The 5,118-nt window shown below is 37.4% G+C and overlaps 1 protein-coding gene across 1 annotated transcript in view; it reads left to right on the plus strand.

The window, feature by feature from the left end:
* The window catches only part of LOC106876507 (disks large homolog 1), a gene marked incomplete in the record, with an annotated part of 700,185 nt that overhangs the window by 266,981 nt on the left and 428,086 nt on the right, over window positions 1-5,118 (plus strand).

Genomic DNA, 5,118 nt, shown 5'->3' on the forward strand with positions numbered 1-5,118 from the left:
AAAATTTCTATAAAAAGAAACAATTTTGAAATTTTCTTTTTTTTATATGTATTTTTCCCCCACTATGTGTAAAATATAAAATGGAAAACAAATCAAAGATTATTCTAAGAAATGCCAATCCTTTTTAATTGTTTTCCTGATGAAGATTATTATTTTTTTTCTATGTGTTCAATTTAGGGTTAAGAATTATTTGTTTTATATCTTTTAAATAAAAGAATTTATCGACCTTCTAATGTTTTTGCTATATTTCTGGAGATACCACATTCCTTGTCATCTTAAATATTTTACATTCTACTTTTCTGAGATGTTCTACATTCCTACATTATTAGATATCCAAATACCTATATTCTTAAAATACTCTCAGTTGCATTCAAACACACATACACATGTCTGTATCTGTGTGTGTGTGTGTGTCACTTGTAACAAGCAGTATTAGATTAAAATAGCTTTTTATGTATCATACTTAATATAAATACATTGTTGAAAGGCAAATTTAGTGCCGTATTTGTCCAGAAATTACATGTCTTAAGGACATGCTATGTTTAAAAACACAGTATATATCAGAGGGAGACAAAAATGATCCTAGCATTGGCCAGTGAGAACACCAGAAGCAATTCTGTTTTGTGCTGAGATGAAATTTATCATCACCACCAATATACATCAGCAAACCTTATAGCTATCTGTTGCTTGTGCTGGTATGGACACATCCTTTGTCTCCCACTAGATCATCCTACCAGGGCTTTACTCTCATTCGACGCAGCAGCTGCAGGTTGGAAGAGGCTTAAGGCAGGTGCTGCACAAGATGGCTGGACATGATTGGGGAAGATCTCCAATGGCTCGACATCACCTTGGAGGATGCAAAGGGGCTGACACGGGACCTCCAGTGATAGAGAGCACTGGTGGCCCTGCATGATGATGTCTCAGGACCACTTACGTAGGATGACTCCAGCCTCATCAAGCAAGAGCATGAAGCAAGCAGTGTTACTGGCTGTGAATACACACTTTTGACAATGGCTAAAATTCAGAAATGTAACAACACTACTAAAAGTGATGGTGTTGGTGATGATCATCACAATAATTATTCATGATTTAAGTACAAGGTCAGTAAATTCTGAGGGATGGCAGTTGGTCCATTGACCCCTGTGCTTGACTAGTTACTATATCGTATTCACCTTCGAGAAGATGAAAAGCAAAGTTGACCTTGGTTGGGTTTGACCTCCGTACATAAAGGGCTGGAGCAAATATGCCAAGGCATTTTTTTTTTTTATGCTCTTAACTATTCTGCAATTCCATTGCCAATACTATGAATGATTTCTTACATTAATAATCATAATGACAGCAGTGATGGCTCACAATCTCTCAGCCTTTCTCTTTCTTTCCCTCCTCCTCCTCTTTTGTTTTCTCTTTCTTTCTTGTCATGGCTCAATCTTCTCACACACACACACACACAGCTACATATAAATTTCCAATTGACTAAGAACACTCATTATATATAGACGATGTTGTGTGGTGGTGTTGGTGGTGTGGGGATAGTCATATGATGCTGGTGTATAGTCGTGGCTGTGGTCATGATGTAATAGAAAGAAAGAGAGAGAGTATGTGATGTAATAATGGTGGTGGTGGTGGTAGTGTAGGAGGCTATCAGTGACAACAGATCATTAAATGTTGTGGTTATTGAGTTTTATTATATCAATAAATCATACTTAACTGTCCATTCTACTCCTACACCCTCGACTTTTTACCGTTCTCTTCTCTCTCTTTCCCCTTCTTTCTCTCTCTCTCCCTTCTCATGCACACACACCCATACCTTGGTCTCTCATTCAAGTAACCCATTTCACAGTCTCCTCAGTCACCATCACACATTTACCTCTATCACTCTCTTTTATAATGAGGTGTGTATGTATGGGTGTGTATATATATATATATATATATATATATATATATATATATACACATACATGCGCACACACACACACACACACACACACATATATATTGTTGAAATATTTGCTGTTACATCTAGATGGCAATGTCCCTATCACTAACTACTGAACCATGAGTGAGCTCACACACACGTGTGCGCACATACTCACACACACACACACATACACACACACACACACACACAGATATTGAAACAGCTGTTTTTATAGCAGAGATGTTATCTCTCACCACTCAATTGTAAAGTAGGATTGAGGCTTTGTATTCCCTTAACTGGACAGAGCAGAGTTATGTACCTTGTTGAAGGGAGTTACTCCTACACTGGCTGTAATAAGATCTGAACTGATGACCACAGCATCAAGAAGTTCAGTAAATTAACCTTACAGCTACTGTGCCTATCTTAAAATTTCTCTGCAGATAAAAATGACCATCTTGCTATTACCCTTTTCCTACCCTTTCATTAAATGAAGGGATGTTATGAAATGAGGTGATGAAGGATGAAGTTTGTTGCTGAGGAATACAACATTTGACATATCAGAAATGGCAGTTACATTTTGCATAAATTGCACTTGACCATCTTAAACATAGTCTTTGGTGTGTATATATATATATACATAAAAGAGATGTGACTATTTGGAACATCTTTGGCCATAGCGTTGTCCTGTGCCTAAACAACAATATTACCACTACCACTAACAACAACAGCAATACACTTCTGATGGTTTTGAATGGTCAGCGTATAAATAAACAACTCACTACTTTGCCTATTTAGTCATTTTATTTTGCCGTACTCTCCTCATCAGTTTTCTTTTTATTCTTTTATTTGTTTTGGTCACTACTGAGGCCATGTTGTAGCACTTTAAAAGAGATAAAAGCAAAAAAGACCCATTTCTAAATTAGTTATTTAATTTATACTTAATTGGTTATTTCCACTCTTTTTTCTCTTTTCCACATTTCCATTAATGGAAACATGTAAGCGCTATTTCATTTATCAATCTTTCTTCTTTTTCAGTTCCCTTTACTTCCTCCCGCTTCAGATGTTATAGCTTTAGTTTAACTAATTTGACCATCGTTAGGCACTACATAATTCCAGACCTTTTTGTTACCTGTTCGTTAACGTACCTGTCTTACATGAAACTTCCCTTTAATTAATAGCGCCTCAATTGTTTTTTTCTCTCTCTTCTCTGTACTCCCCACCCTTGCTGGTAACATCTTCCAGCTCAACAACAATGTTCCAGCTAAATTAACAACAACCCTGTTAACTCCCTATTCATTATACACAAATGATATTGTATAGTTTTGTGCACCATATATGTCAGTAAGTGTATGTATGTATGTGTATCGGTGTGTATGTATGTATGTATGTTCCTCTGCATTTGTGATTGTGCTGTCATTACTATCATCATTAGTATCATCCAATATGCTTTTTGGTTTGTTTTTCTTTGATGGCATTAATTGGAACAATTTTCAAAATCATCTTTCTCTCTCTCTCTCTCTCTCTCTCTCTCTCAGTTGTCTGTCTCTCATTCTCTCAATGTCTGTTAGTTTTAATATAGCAAACAGATAGTCTTCACTGACCAAGCTCTGCTCTAGCTACCATTCACTACCATTACTGGTCCATACTGCCATCGCCTACTGCTACACTAGTTACCATCACATGTCCATAACACAATCACCTACCTCTCTTCACTTCCTTTCACTAACATCACATGACCATACCATTGAAATTTGTGGGTGGTGCAGTTGGTGGTACTGCTGCATTGTCTTGAAGTTGACGTGTGTGTGTATTAAGTGCATATCTGTATGTCTTATATATGTTTGTGTTTATATATTCTGAAACTATCAATCAACTCTGTGATATTGCCACATCTAAAAACACTACAGACCTACTCAAATCTTTGATGCAATATGTTGCAGATATACATCTGCACATTTACCATATAATTACATCTAATTAGTGTGCAGTAGATTATGTGCAACATGGCTACACTGTATTGTGATTGGCTCTGCTGCATGATGAAGGTAGCAGAGTAAAAAGACTCAATGTGCAGATACACAGTTGCAACAAACGTTGCTGTTATATTCTCCATTCAACAATTCCATCCATCTTTGATTAATCTCATAGTTTTCTAATCACATTTTCTCAAGTCAAAAAATTCTATCAACTTTCATTATCTTTATTGTCTACATTGCTTTGTTGTTGCTGGTAGTGGTGCTGCTGTTGTTCTTTCTGTTTTTGTCTGTGTTGATTATTTTGGTGGTAATGGTGTTGTTGGTCATATTATTGCTGTTGGTGATGGTGGCAGTGGTGGTGTTGTTGGTGATGATGATTGTGTTATTGTTTAAGGTATTGTTGCTATTAGTAATGGTGTTATTAGTATTGTTAATTCCTGATCATCATCATCATTTAGTGTCAGTTTTCCATGCTGGCATGGGTCAGGCATGGGTCAGATGGTTTGACTGGAACTGGTAAACCAGGGAGCTGCACCAGGTTCCAGTCTGTTTTTACTTGGTTCCTATGGCTGGATGCAGCCACTCCATAAAGTATACTGGGTGCCGTAAGCATGTCATCTGCATGGGTGCCTGTAATGTGTCACCAACACAGGTGCCTTTTACGTGTCACCAGCACAAGTGCCTCTAACGTGTCACCAGCATGGGTGCCTCTAACATGTCAGTGGCATGAGTGCCTTTTACGTGTCACTGGCATGTCATATCTAAGTAGATCTATTACTGTTGTTGGCATTATTACATGCAGTAGTGTGGCGGTGTTGGTGGTGTTATTAATTTCAGTGTTGGTGCCAGAGTTAGTGGTGCTGTTGTTGTTGTTGTTTTTGATGCTGTGCTAGACATCTGAATTCATTAAAAATGATATAAACCTGTCAGATGACCAATCTGTCAAACACATTTAAGCAGATCAAAGCACTCTGAGTTTCGGTCAGTGTCACTTCTTGCATCTAACGAAATCAGATTATCTGAAGAATAAAAGAAAATCTCAAACTAAACAACAAAGATGATAATGTCCTCTTAAGACTCCCTCCCTCCCTCTCCTCCTCCTCCTCCTCCTCCTCCTCCTCCTCCTCTATAAAACTTCACCAGAGTATTTTAGTAATTTGAGACTCAGTGAAAATAAGATGAGGAAAATAGTCTTGCTGGAAAAATCTTGGATTCTTCTGTGTA

Source organism: Octopus bimaculoides, chromosome 19, assembly GCF_001194135.2.
Source record: "Octopus bimaculoides isolate UCB-OBI-ISO-001 chromosome 19, ASM119413v2, whole genome shotgun sequence".
In the NCBI taxonomy this organism is placed as follows: domain Eukaryota; kingdom Metazoa; phylum Mollusca; class Cephalopoda; order Octopoda; family Octopodidae; genus Octopus; species Octopus bimaculoides.